The sequence below is a fragment of the Chelon labrosus genome, assembly GCF_963514085.1.
Source record: "Chelon labrosus genome assembly, chromosome: 15".
NCBI classification, from domain to species: Eukaryota; Metazoa; Chordata; class Actinopteri; order Mugiliformes; family Mugilidae; genus Chelon; species Chelon labrosus.
Genome location: NC_140348.1, coordinates 24,907,703 through 24,922,306, shown reverse-complemented (window position 1 = coordinate 24,922,306; position 14,604 = coordinate 24,907,703).

The window sequence follows — 14,604 nt, the reverse complement described above, 5'->3', positions numbered from 1 at the left end:
CTACTTCCTCTTTTATTTTGTAATTGTCTGTCTCTCTGCATTTAAATTAGTTGTACTTCCTGTCTTCGTGATTACACTCACCTGTGTTGTCTTGTGTCTTTTGTCTGCGTGCTCCTCCCCTCATTAGTTTCACCTGTCCCTCATTACCCTATCAGCTCATGTGTGTGTGTATATATATACACTCCTGTCTTTTCCTTTTTTTCTTTCTCTGTTGAGCTTTCCTGGATGCACCAGTTCTATTTCCTCGCTTTTCCGTGTGTTTGTTTGCGTCTTAATTGTATTAACGTGCTCTATCGTTGCAGTGCCTTTTGTTATATATAAATTATGTTTCATTGAGTTCTTTTGTTTCCTCCTCCTGCCTCCTCCTAAGTCTGTATTAGGCTCCCACCTTTCCTGCTAAAGCATACCACATGAGCTTGGAAAAGCTGCACGCTCTTTATTGTGCGGTCATAGTTCACTTGAACTTGACAAACGCTACATCTTACCTGACCGGTGGCTCCTTATGGGACGCATAATGACGACCAAAAACTTGCAAAGAGCATGCACTTTCACTTTCAGCCAAGATGAACACTTGCACACTTGTATGACAAATATTGCACAACTATTGTACAGTTTTTATGAATATATTTATGATATTTTGCACTGCAAGCATCTGTGCGCCACATAGAGCCCCCTCTGTCCTCAACAGGTCGGACCAGTAATAAAATAATCTTTAAAATAACTACAACTCCAAAATGTTCCCTTTGTTTTAGTGCAAAGAAAACCCAGCACATAATTTAATGAACTATCCTTTTACAAAACATTTTATGAACAACCTGAAATGAAAAATAAGCCATCTGCTGTTTAGTTATGGGCCTCAGTGTCCTCCTGCCTGCAACTCTTACTAAAACAGTGCGACCCCTAGTGGACAAATTAGGAACATTCATTCATTCATTCATTTTCTGTAACCGCTTGTCCTCTGGAGGGTCACTAGGGGGGCTGGAGCCTATCCCAGCTGTCATTGGGGCGAGAGGCGGGGTACACCCTGGACAGGTCTCCAGTCTATCACAGGGCTAACACAGAGAGACAGACAACCATTCACACTCACACCTACGGCCAATTTAGAATCACCAATGAACCTAACCAGCATGTCTTCTTACATGTGGCTTCTTTAAAATGCTGAATGTATCATGTCATGAACTGAAACCAGTCCTTTTGAAAAAATACGACACTTGACACACAGATGAAGGCACACCAGAATAAATCAATTTACGTTTTACAGTTTTCAGTCAGCTAACATGTGACTGAACTATAGCAGTTACTTTTAATGAAACCATGTAATTTTTGCACTTTGCAAATTTATCTGTTGGGTCAGATTAGATCCTCTGGCAGGCCGTATGTTTGACACCCCTGCTCTAGATTTTCATCTGTACCATTAATCATCTTGGTTGAAGTTCTTCTCTGTTCTCTTGTTGTGCAGTGGTGGAATAAACTCACCATTAAAGTCAGGTCAGCAGAGCATCCACCAAAATCATTCTAGACTACATCTCAACACCAGCCATGCCAGTAATGGGACTGAATGTTCTAGGCCTCCAGTTTATGTATGATCCTTGCAGCAAAAACAGTTAACCAAAACACGTACAGGACATCATGTCTCACTTCCTGATGCTCCATGGTACAAATTTCCAAAAACCCAGATGATACGGAGAAGACCTGGGACTTTTTGTGAACCCTGTGTGCTCAGCAGCTTTGTGCCGTTGCTAATCCAGCAGCTATGCCCTCCATCCTCCCCTGTGTCCTCCAGCTCCCTGAGATGGTGATGATAGGAGTGTAAATGCTCTGGCAAATAGCTGATGAATGTGGCACTTGTCTGCTACAGCCTGTAAGTGTTTTGTCAGTGCGTGTGTTACGACTGGGCCGGCCTGATCTTTATGCTTTCGCACCATGCTGCCACACAGACAGCTTTGTGTCCATGCATATGTTCCCTGTTCACCAAGGAAAGTGGAACACCTGCCATCCCTCTTCTGTCCTGATCTACTTAATACGGTGACAATGGATGAACTTTTGACTTTAAATTAAAAGGAGAACGGGGTGAACTCGTAGAAATCTGTGCCTCTAGGATGAGCCTGTCCCAGAAATGTTCTCACATGCCGCAGCAGCGTTATTTGAGTGTCCAGTATATATTCTTCTCAAAGCCCCGTCTTCCCGGGCCTGTTTTAAATGTTAATCACCACTACCTTGCCCCCGGGGCCACAGACATAGCTGCAGATGCTAGTATGCTAATGCAGCTGCCCAATAAGCATCTGAGCGGTTTCTAGAGCAGAGCTGGTTTCTGCTGACTGCTCCGCCGCTCACATGTTTATTCTCCCACATCATTAAAGCCGGCCGCATGTTGATTGAGGTCTTTCATTCCTCAATGTGTATGTGTTAGGGCGTTTTTTTCCAACCTGCTGTCTTTGATGTGGATGAGCGGTGCATGTATTGTGGAAATGTGAGACTATTGTCAGGGTCAGAGGTTAATGATCAACCATTTAATGGTACCCTAACAAACCCGAGGTGCATTCAAGTACCTGTTTTGTCTGTTTGTAGAAACAGATACTTTGGTATAATGGTTAACATTCTCTGATTTGATTTAACAGTGAAAAGGGATTTCACCAATAAATGAGTTTTGTTTGCGAATTGTTTAACATAGGTTTCACCACAGTGGACAAAAAGATAAAATGATCTTAACACGCCATTTCTTCCATGTAGGTAAAACAGGTAAAACAGCTCATGAGCACAGAAGGAAATGAGAAAATGTGTAAAATTCAAACATGAAAACGTAAAAGGCACAAATGTTTCTGTGGCTAGAATGCGCTCAACAGGTCCTCTGACTTCCAACAGCTTTAACAAACAGGAATTTAGTCAGGAATAACACTTTGATTTCTTCACAAGTGGAATAATTAACACCTATGAGGGTTAGAAACTCCCCAAAACTCCCAGATACACGTTGATACATTTGTTCTTGTATACACTTTGTGTATTGTTCGTATATACTTGTATTTTTTATGCATTCTACCTCGCTTTTATTTTATTCTTTGACCACTTTTTCTGCAAATTCCTCCCATCTCTGTGTTACGATGCTGCTGGATACCAAATTTCCTACAAGATAAATAAAATATCTATCTATATATATATTGTGCTGCAGTCTAATTCGTTCAAAAATAATTGTAATATCACTGGGGATCACAACTGGTCTTGCAGCTAAATAAAGCTTAAATTTAAAAGCTCTTCATTAAAGTAGTGACCGCCTCATATTTTCTTCCCACCAGCCATGCAACATTTATCCTCCTGGGTCAGAAATGTTTTTATAGGGTAGTTTTTTTTTTTGTAAAGTACTGTGTATACTTCTATTTTTTTGTTCCTTAAAAGCGTCTTGTACTTGCACGTCATGCTGCTCACATGTGCAAATAAAGTTTTCTGAATCTGAATCTGCAAACTGACCCGGTCTGTTTGATTATTTATAAAACCTAAATTAATTAAAATATATCACCCAATTCTGTGCTACATGTCTTTAGCATACACTTCTTTTCCGAATCCATGGGCCAGGAGATCACATTTATTTCAAATTATGTGATCGAAACATTCAAGACGGGCCCAATTTGACCTGGGGGACCACAGGACGGATGAAAACTTATGTAAACTTAAAGTGATGCATGTATTTCAAAGTGTCTGTGAAGGTTCTCTGTCCTCCTGGTCGTGGTATGTGGAAAAACGTTCTTGAAGAAACAAGAAACTCTGCAAGTCTGGTCGCCTGCCTTTAACGTTTTTGGCTATGTTTTACAAATGCATGATATATCTCATTTCTCTCTGCCATAGAGTTTGTCATCCATAACTGTATTAAAATACTCATTACTAGAGCATCAAAGGTGGATTAATCTGCAGCTGAAACTGGTCTCCAACAAAAAGAGTAGCTTTACTACTTCCTAGACTTTTGCCAAAGCCTTTTTTAAAAGGTGGAATTAGATAGTTGATAGTTAGTTTTTTGGAGGTTTACCTTCAGTTGGAACCAGTGTGTCCTTTAAAGTAGTTTTTCCCAGACTGCACTTAACAGAAACCGCCACTAGACGACACTAGTGAAGCATCCAAAGGGAGCTGGCTGCCTCATGATAAAGGGCCAAGAAGAAAGCAGCAGGTGGAAGTGGGACATGCGGTGTGGCAATAATCTCTTGTCTTCATGCTCACTGTGAAGCCTGTCCAGACCCCCAGACTGGGCCAGGCTCCCGTGCAGCTTCCCCGTGTTTGATCACGACATTATTGTTCTGCAGGGCCACAAAAAAACATCACCACTACCGCCTCCCTCCCCCTCCCCACCTCCTCCTCCTCTACCTCCTCCTCCTCCTCCTCCACTGTCCTTTCACTGGCAAACATGGCGCAGACGTGTTATTACTCCGTTCATTTACGACTCTCGAAACCCAGAAAACAACAAATCACCAATACACAGCTCAATACGCAAGGTGGCCCTCGGTGTCTGTGACTCCAAGTCCCTGGGTCCCTTCTATTGTGCGGAGGGAGTTTACCTTGAAATTTATTTGAAGTCATTGTGCCCTTCAGCAGGTCCATTGTGTGCTGGGTTCTCATCTCAACAAGTAGCAACAGTTCGCAACTACCTGTAATGGCGGCTCCCCCAACAGCACTCAAAGGAGAGGCCTGAGTGTCTGCCTCTATGAATAACAATACAACTGTTTCCCAGTTGCGGCCCCTGTGTTTGGTCCCTGGGATCCCAGCGGGTCTATTGGGCCCTGTGAAGGCTCTTTACGGTCACTAATACACAAAACACCACAATGGCAGCTTCTCCAGATGCTTCGATGATTGGCTGCAGAGCGCCTTTAGCCTGGGTGTAAAAAATACAAGCAAGCTCTCTGGGTTTTGGAGAGAGGAACGCCAGGTTTGACCGGGTGTCAGTAGTTGTTGGGTTACTGCATTGTTTATTACGTGACTTTGGTGTCTGGGTAGTTGGAATACATCTTATTTTGTTTTAAAAGGTCGCTCACCTTGAAACTCATTTACAATCCAGCTAAACCAGAGTTTGACAGGACCAAGCTTTCAGAGCCCCACCAAATACACAATACTCTGCTGCTTCCCTTCATTTGCATTGACTATGATAGCGACAAGTAGTGTGGTGTTCTTTATTTGAAGTTAACACAAAAGCCTTGCACCGCTAAGGAGTAAACGATTTGAGGAGACAATAACTAAATGTGACACACGAGCTTCAAACCCTACGAATCTTTGCTGCTGCTGCTGATGCTGACTCGTTGTACAAAATGTTTCGTGTCACTACACTGTGGGACATGTTTCCGTTGTCAGAAAGGCAGATGAAAGAAAAAAAAAAACCTTCGGTGACAGATTGAGCTTAATTACACCAGCAAGCGGATCTGTGGCCAAGCGAAGGAAGTGGAAGTGGAAGTGGATTCCACCTCGATACTCTCCAGGCAGAATGAGAGAAGGAAAGAGGTTTTTCGCCACTGACAGCTGACTCGGTAAACTGGAAATATATTACAACCCGCAAAGACATGTTGCGTTTTGAGCCTTGCAGATCAACTGGAGCTTCGATAGATGTAGTCGGCAAATGAATGCACGTGCTTTAACAATCGCCGCAGTTTTCAGCTCAGGTCACGAGCTATAACATTCACACAATAAGTTTCTAAAGTAAATGTCACATTTACAAGAGTAAAATATAAACTCTTACAGTTTGGGCATTAATTGATTTTTCTCAGCAACATTTGGTCTGTAAGGGAGCACGGCCAAGGTCATAACGGTTTGACTGTGCTGGGCCAAGGAGGCTGTGGTCAGAGGTGTGTCCAACCTTGCTGGGAGAAGCTCGGTCCACGTAGAGGCCAGCACAGAACTGACCATCTGTAACCTGTGATTTCAGCGGCGGCCACATTCTGAACCTGGCCAGGAAGATACGGCTCTGATCTGTGAGGTTGACCGAGGTCAACAACGAGCCCAGGAGTCTGTCAGGAACTTCTTTTTTTTGTCTCAACGCTTGTGTCACACTCTGAGGCTGAGGGTTGCATCCAATTATGTAGCCTGAAAAATGTGTAACATCTGATGAGGGAAGCAAACACCTGGCCTGGATACAAAGGAAGTGGCAGTAGTTTTAGACTGGTCATACTGACCAGAGGCTTGAAGCACACAATGCAGAGAACTGTTTGTGCAGCAAATGGTTGTTGTTCACTATGAAATATAAAATATAGTGAAGAAAATTAAGGTCAGTTAAATAAAAGTTCACCCAAGTAGCTAAACGTAAACAATGTAGACCTTTTAACCCAGGAGCAATATCTTCAGTAGGATCAACCTTCAGACTGGTCGAGTCAGTTTGCATTTGCAGACATGACGCAACCACATGAAGTCAGTCTGATACTTGCAAGCAGTTGCTGCAATAAACCATCGAGGTGCTGAGCAGACAGGAAGAAATGTGGTCGCTAAACCCTTGATTCCATTGCAAGATACTTGGGAGCACATTTGATTTTAGATCAAGCTAATGGCATGGCAACAAAAAAGTTAAGCGGCTACGCTAATCAACCCGTGGCTCATGTTGTCTTTGCTGCATTTAAACTGTATTTGTGGGAAGCCAGATACAAACACAATAGTTTATAATATGCTGCAACCACCTGCATGATTGGTGCATTGGTGCATTGGTGCCTTTTAAAGAGGAATTACTGTTTTTTTACAACCTGGATATTATTTCTGGCATAAAATGCGATCGTTTACTCACCCATATAACTTTGGTGTCAAACGCAGCCTCTAAATAACAAAACTCATTCATTTCACCAATATTTTGTCATGATTCACTCGTTATATGGGTGAGTAAATGATCATATTTTATGCCAGAAATAAGGTTCAGATTGTAAAAAATGGTAATTCCCCTTTAATCAACAGTTTGTTCTCAGTTTTTGAAGATATGACAAATGTCGGAAATTTCCATTATTTCCAATCAGAGATTTAATAGGGGAGCTGTGGGGTAGTGGTTAGAGGTGCAGCCTGGGACCGCCTCCCCCCCAGCGTCCATGACTGCAGTGCCTTGAGCAAGCACCTAACCCCCAAACTGCTCCCCGGGGTGTGGTCTAGTCAGAGGCTGCAGCCCACTGCTTCAACTGTGCACGCTACTGTGTAGATGAATGGATGGGTCAAACAGCAGGAACATAATGTCCTCTTGAGATCAATATAATATGAATTATTATTATTAAATATTTGAAATGTGGTTTTGTTTTTGGTTAGGAGGTTGCTCCTAACTACGAAAAATTACGTAGTTGTGCTTCTTAAACCCTTAAACTGTCAAGTTGAGTTGGAATTTCATAACCGGTGATGATGCTGCTTTATTACTTAATATATAACAATAAAGAATCTTGAATCTCGATTGAGATGACTGGACACACAGGTCCTGTTTGGACCTTGTGTTGACGTGTGTCCTGACTGATCCAGTCACAGGTGTGAAGACGCCCAGGACGCATTGAGGACACATTTGAGATCTGCTGTTCTGAATGATTGCCTGAAAGCACAGACAAATAAGGAAAGCTTCGATACCCTTTGATGCCCATGCTCCTAACGAATTAAATAAAAACTAAATTATTGAATCAAAGCATGCTATGTGTAATTCTTATCTGCATGTGGTTAATGAGGCATGTGGATGTATGTAAAGTAGTCCTGTGGAGTTAAGTGCCTGTTTCCTCAGTAATGACCAGTGTCTTTCTTTACCTTAATTACTGGAGAGTTTTCTTTCTGTGCTCCGAAGGTTCGAGCTATAATCCAACAGTCAAACTAAAATTTAGAGCAGAGATAAATAAATAATAAATGAACGTGTGCTCTTTCTGTGAGGGACTGGGTCTTGCTGGTTACAATCCAGGTCATAGATACTCTAAAGGATGGGAGGTCGCAGTATAAATGTGTTCAGTCAGATTATTCAGGAAGGACCGGAGTGACGCCTACAGCGACCACAAGGCCTTCAGTTTAAGAAGACATCACATTCTCCATTGTCCCCCCGTAACAAAGAATCCACGTTCTTTTTTCCTCATCCAGCTCCATGTGTCCCAACCAGTGTTTTCCAGCCTTGGAGAAGCAAAGACATCTCATCACAATTTGTCCAAATCACAGCGCAGCCCTAATGTAATGACCAGGCCACCACAGTTATGATGATTACAGCATCAGCAGTGGCTAGCAGGCCACAATAATGACTGGTGGGAGCTGGCAGGACGGGTAGGAAGAGAACGAGTGGAAGGAGAGAGCGTGAATGAGATGTTTTGCTTGTTGCTGTAGTTTGGAAGTTTTTTTAATTATTATTATTATAACGGTTTTAAAATCCAACAGGAACCTGTTTCTTGTTTCCTGCTGAATAAAAATAGATTACTGGCAAAAAACAGCTTGATTATTCTGGATAACATTGTAGTGATATAATCAAGATAAAGTTTAGTATCAGGTCTTCTCTGCTAAGGGCCTCAATATCAGAGATGTGCAGATGTTAAAAATTTACAGTTCAGGTTTTGTAAAACCAGTATCTCTGGGCTGGAAGGTCCTTCGGCACACAATCCAGTCTCCTATGAGGTTTACAACTCTTCTATATTACAATTTTAACTCAGCCAGCTGCTTAGAAGTGAGGGGTGTAGGTGTAAAAATACAAAAAATATAATTGGTACAACCCTGTGATAGACTGGAGACTTGTCCAGGGTGTAAGCCGTCTCTCGACAAGGACAGCTGGGATAGGCTCCAGCCCTTCACAGGACAAGCGGTTACATAAGATGAATGAATGAATGAATGAATGAAACGTATTTTTATTCATGCACAGGGATCACACGTGCCGGGTCAAAGTGCAGATGTGAAACAGGATCTTTGAACTTCTTGTGAAACGCCGTAAGGGGAGAACGAGGAAGAGGAGGTGAGATGCATTAAAGGAGCTGTGGAGAGAGAAGGGATGGAGGGATGGAGGGACGGAGGGACGGAGTCACCGCGGACACAGAAGAAGGAAAATCCACAGAAGTTGGTGGGGCTCCACGGCCTGGAGACAAACAGCAGAGAGCGGCTGCACCTCAACACAAACACATGACCACACACACACACAAACACACACATGCATCCATACAGCGTTTCCGACTCCACACAAACAAGCCAACAGCAGCTATTTCAGCTATGTATGCTATGCTCTGTCTCTCCTCCCTCTCTCTCTCTCTCTCTCTCTCTCTCTCTCACACACACACACACACACACACTGCTATTTCATTCCCTGTCTGGGACTCTGGCAGCTCCTGCAGACTGCCCTGCAACCATTCACAGTTCAGCTGTGCTGCACTACGGCTGAAAGCTGAATAAATATGAATGGGGTTCTTACCTTCGTAAACATATACACTTTTTATTTGTATATGTGGTACGCCTTGTTAACTAACTGGATATAATCTGGAGCTTTTAAATATGTCTTGCGGTCTTTCTCGTCTTGCTCAGTTGTAATTGTGTAATTTTGATCACCGATCAGGCATAACATTATGACCACCTTCCGAATATTGTGTAGGTGACTCATCAGAGAATGGACATGTTCCTTCTGAGGGTGTCCTGTGGTGTCTTGCAATAAAATGTTGTTAGTGGGGGGGCCTTTGAGGGGAGGGGGCCTCTGTGGATCTTCCCACAGATACTTGATCAGTTTGGGATCTAGTGAATTTGGAGGCCAGGTCAACACCTTGTGCTGTTCTTCATGTTTTTTTTTTTTTAGTTGTTCCTAAAGTGTTTTTGTGTGTGTGTCTGTGTCAGGCTGCATCCTGTTGGGGATGGCTGCTGCCATCAAGGAGCGTCATTGCTATGGGGTGGGGGTGCCTGGTCTGGTCTAGGTGGGTGCTACATGTCTAAGTAACATCCACACCAATGAATGCCAGGTCCAAAAGTTTCCCAGCAGAACATTGAATTGTCACAAGATGGTCAATGTTATTCACTTCTCCTGTCAGTGGACATTATGTTGTGGCTGATCGGTGTATATCTCTAAATTTGGACATATTTAAATCACATAATAAAATCACTTAGAGGCAGAAATCTGTAAACTAATGCAGTAGTGTCAGTGCAGACCAGTAAAAGACTCTAAGGTCTGACTACAGTAAGACAAAGACCAATAGAGACATAACATCTAAAATAAATCTCTGATATATCTCTAAGTCTGATGATTATCCTATAGGTCTTACTCTAAGAGTATGACATGAGCCCACAAATTGCCTCTTAAAATAAAACGTATGTTTTTTCTAATACGTTGGAGAACTCCCTTAAACACACACATAGAAAACACATGTTTACTCTTGCTTTTTAAGTTAAAGCTTAATCCAGTGAGAGTTTTCCCAGTTGTGACCATTTGAAAAATCTTGAAATCCCCTTTTTCTCAGACAAAAACATCCCAGGAGCTGAAGAGTGTGTGTGTGTGTGTGTGTGTGTGTTAGCAGTGATTTAGTGACTCCTCTCATTAGCATACAGCTTCAGCCATAGATGGATTGCTCCTCTGTTGGTCTCATCCTACAGGTGATTGATCTGCTAACAACTATTTCCCTTACAGACCTTTGATTGTGTGCTGGTTGTCATTGCCTGAAAGGACCAGAGGGTGTGTGTGTGTGTGTGTGTGTGTGCATAAGTGCATGTGTGTGTGTGTGGGTCAGCTGGGGGTCTTTCAGCTGTCTATTAATGAGCTCTTTACATATTCATTCTGCTCCTGTTCAACAAAGGCCGCAGGTTGCCTCTCTCCCTGTGACTGTATGTGTTAGTGAAGGGAAACTCCAACATTCAGCCTTTTCTTCCACGATTGATCCCAAAATCTGGGATTCAAGTGAGTTAGGAACCTTTTTTAATTTCCTTTAATGATATAAAAACCTTCTTGAAATGTATTTTTGATCATGTTTACATGGCAGGGGAGCACATATAAGGTTATATACTTGCACATTAGTTCAACGTGAATTTCCAAATTCGTCTGGACGTAAACCACTCCACTGATCTTGCAGGGGGACTTTACAGTAGCTTGTGTCCCACTGGTCTACCAGAGCTGGCAGACAGCATAATTCAAAGACCTAGAATTAACCGATATAACTTACGTCTTTCACATCTGATCTGATGATTTAGATTCAAACCAATCATTTTCTCAAATATTACAAACTGTGCATGTACTCTGAGCCTTTCATCTGATTTGGTTGTGAAATAAAACTGTTAACGTGTTTATTTTTTCCCATCTAGACATGCATTCAGCCTAAAAAAAATGTCCTGGAGCTCAGAACAAGAAGACACATTTGTTGTGGCAGGCCCAGAGGGACACCGTCCCGTCCCTGAGTCATTTGCATCATTCTCCAATGATGGGGAGAGCCGGGACAGTGAGAGAGGGAGCTGACAGCTGTGTAGATAACAGGGCCCTGGTTGCTGTGCTCAGGGGATTTGATTGACAGCTGGGGGGAGGATTGATTGATAAGGACCCCCCTGCTATTCCCGCGACAGCTCCTCAGTCAGAGAGCCGGCTCATCCAACATCAGATGTATCAACCGGTACAGCCCGCTTCCCACCCCCCAACACACACAGCCAAAACATTTAGTTTGCCAGCCCCTAACCAATCCATTCACCTCGGCTTCAGCCCGCCCCGCTGTTTTCTAAAGGGGCGACACTGATGTGGAAACTTTCCTTTGGTGGAATGTTCCCAATTTTCCTGCTCCAACAGACATTAGACATCCTTACAGACATTATTTTGTAAATTAATTAAACATGACAAAGCAAGAGGAAACAGGAGGAACTGCTTTTTTACGATGGTAAACGGAGTGATCTGGGTGATAGTGACGTGCAGAGCTGTGGTTGATGTACTGCTGGAGTTTGATGAGTGGATGCTTGTAATGTGTGCAGGTGCATTTACTGCAGAGGAGGCCAACGCCAGAAAAACACACAAACGGTGGACCAACTCACAAGGGGAAGGAGAGAACGGCAGAATTAATAGAGAAGAGGGACCATGACACAAACTTCTCACAGTTGTTTCCACTATCAGAGTCCAGAGAACACATTTAAACCATCACTGAAACTGATGGCATCCCAAAGATTCTCAATGGGGTTAAGGTCTGGACTCTGTGGTGGCCAATCCATGTGTGAAAATGACGTCTCATGCTCCCTGAACCACTCTTTCACAATCTGAGCCCCATGAATCCTGACATTGTCATCTTGGAATATGATCCATTGATGGAATAACCTGGTCATTCAGTATATTCAGGTAGTCAGCTGACCTCATTCTTTGGGCAACATGATGTTGCTGAACCTAGACCTGAGCAACTGCAGCAACCCCAGATCATAGCACTGCCCCCACAGGCTTGTACAGTAGACACTAGGCATGATGGGTGCATCACTTCATCTGCCTCTCTTCTTACCCTGATGCCCCCATCACTCTGGAACCGGGTAAATCTGGACTCATCAGACCACATGACCTTCTTCCATTGCTCCAGAGTCCAATCTTTATGCTCCCTAGCAAATTGAAGCCTTAATTCCTGGTTAGCCTCACTGATTAGTGTTTTTCTTAAGGCTACCTTATTGGATGGTCTATCTCAGTGGCATTTCCATGAACCAGTTAGCTCTGCTATGTCTGCCAGACTGTGACATCCACTAGAAGACTCTTTTTATTTGGCGTTGAGCTGTAATTTTTGCAGCAAATATTAACATGCACCGGACTTCGGACTCAACAGTGCAGCACTATTACTTTTGGTAAGACAAGGCGTTGCACGACTTTTAGGTGAAGTCTGAGGCAACATGGCTCACCTTTCTTGTCGCGTTTTCACTGCTCTAAAAAAGTGCAATCCTGGTTAACATCATCTACATTTTGGGTCCTTCACTGTTCCCAACACTATTCGTGCCAAGTAGTTTTATTATAGCGTGCTTGTATCAGGAGTGGATGACCCTGCAACAGAATTTTCTCTAAACCTCCAGCCTCTCCAGCCTCCCTCTGCACCGTGAGTCTGACAGGCCAGGTGTCAGTCTGAGCTCCTTGTTAACCCCGGTAGCTATTTCAGTCTGCTGATAAGCACGAACACATGCGGAGTCCTACGGCACGTCGTGGGAAGGTGATGAAGGTTTCACTGTCGAAATTAGAACAGATAGCCTGCGTGGAGAAAGACGGACTCAAACCCGGCGACTTAACTGTTATTGTTTGAGCCTGATCTTGGAATATCTTGGAAGATCATTTGTCACGTTACAGTTTGATATTTGTGTCCAATAAACAGATATAAATAAGATGTGTTTAACTTAACTTACTGCATATTACTGCATATTTAAAGCACAGAGACCTTGAAGCTTCATAACTATTAAAGCCATTCAGAATACACTGCAGCCCAGACTCTCACTGAGTCTGAACACTCCCACGCCGCGCAGAGAAAGATGAGAAGGTGCACGTGAAGGATGTGACTGCGCTGTCAGTCCGTCTCGCTGGACAGTAACGGGGGTCTCTGCTCTGGGGGGGTCCTCGGGGTTATCAGCGTCTTTTTCAGATATGAGCGACCTCCTCTGTCGCCACCCAGGGGTGATATCCCCACCGACGGGGCGGAGCAGAGATAATGCATACAACCGACAGATCCGTCCCCCCCTTTACCCACTGAACTGTCATCCTCACACCCTTCAGGAATCAGTCCCATAACGGGGCATTCCACTGTGACTCTAGTGCTGACTAAATATGGACTGGTGACCGAATAGAGCGAGAAAGTGACTGAAATCGTTGTTTTGATGTATCGTGGATCAAACCATTGTGCAGGGATGAAACATCAAGGTTGTGCAAGAGACTGGCATGTAATCAAGCTCATTGTGATCATTATTTTATGTCCATTTTTAGTAATTTTTTTGTAAAATATGTCAGAAATCATAAATTATTTTAGAAAAAAACTCATATTTGTTCATTCCAATACACGCAGTTTTGCAGTAGCCGGCTACTGTTAGCAACCTGCTATGTCCTAGCTTGAAAGCTAGCTCAGCTTCCCCACTCACAAACCTTTTGTGATCTGGAACCACTCCGTTGAGAACTGATCATGCTCTGGCAAAGATCTGCTGGGCCAATCAAATCTTTTGGACGGAGGCTTCATGCCATGATGGACAGAAGAGTAACAGCGAAGTAGTTGCACACGTCATCTGAAACTGTCACTTATTTATTACACTACCGTACAGGTTGTACTTGTTCTTAAACTCCATCTGTGACCTCTGCAGTCACTGAGTGGTTGTACAGAGAGCTGATCAGCACGGTGAATGGAAGAGTGTCAAGACAGCTTAAATTCCCACTGACTGATCGTTTGCTTCGTGTGGGCTCGCTGAAAAAACGGAAGTCATTCTCTATCCCCTGCAACTTCTTCACACACTAAAGCTCCTAAAAGCATACTTCATGAAAAACCTTTGTGCACAGAACTTACAGGAAACGCTTCTTATCGTGAAGCATGCTTTGACTTTTTATTTCCCGCATGTGCAAACCCTTTACTCGTTAAAGTGTCTTAATTGAATTTCTATCCATTTTCACACATATCATGTGCATGCATTACCTCTTTTAACAGTTTAAACTTGTACAATTCCAGGTGATAACCTGCGTATCAGTGTCCACGTGGGAACCATACACCAAGAGCCTCGAGTTCC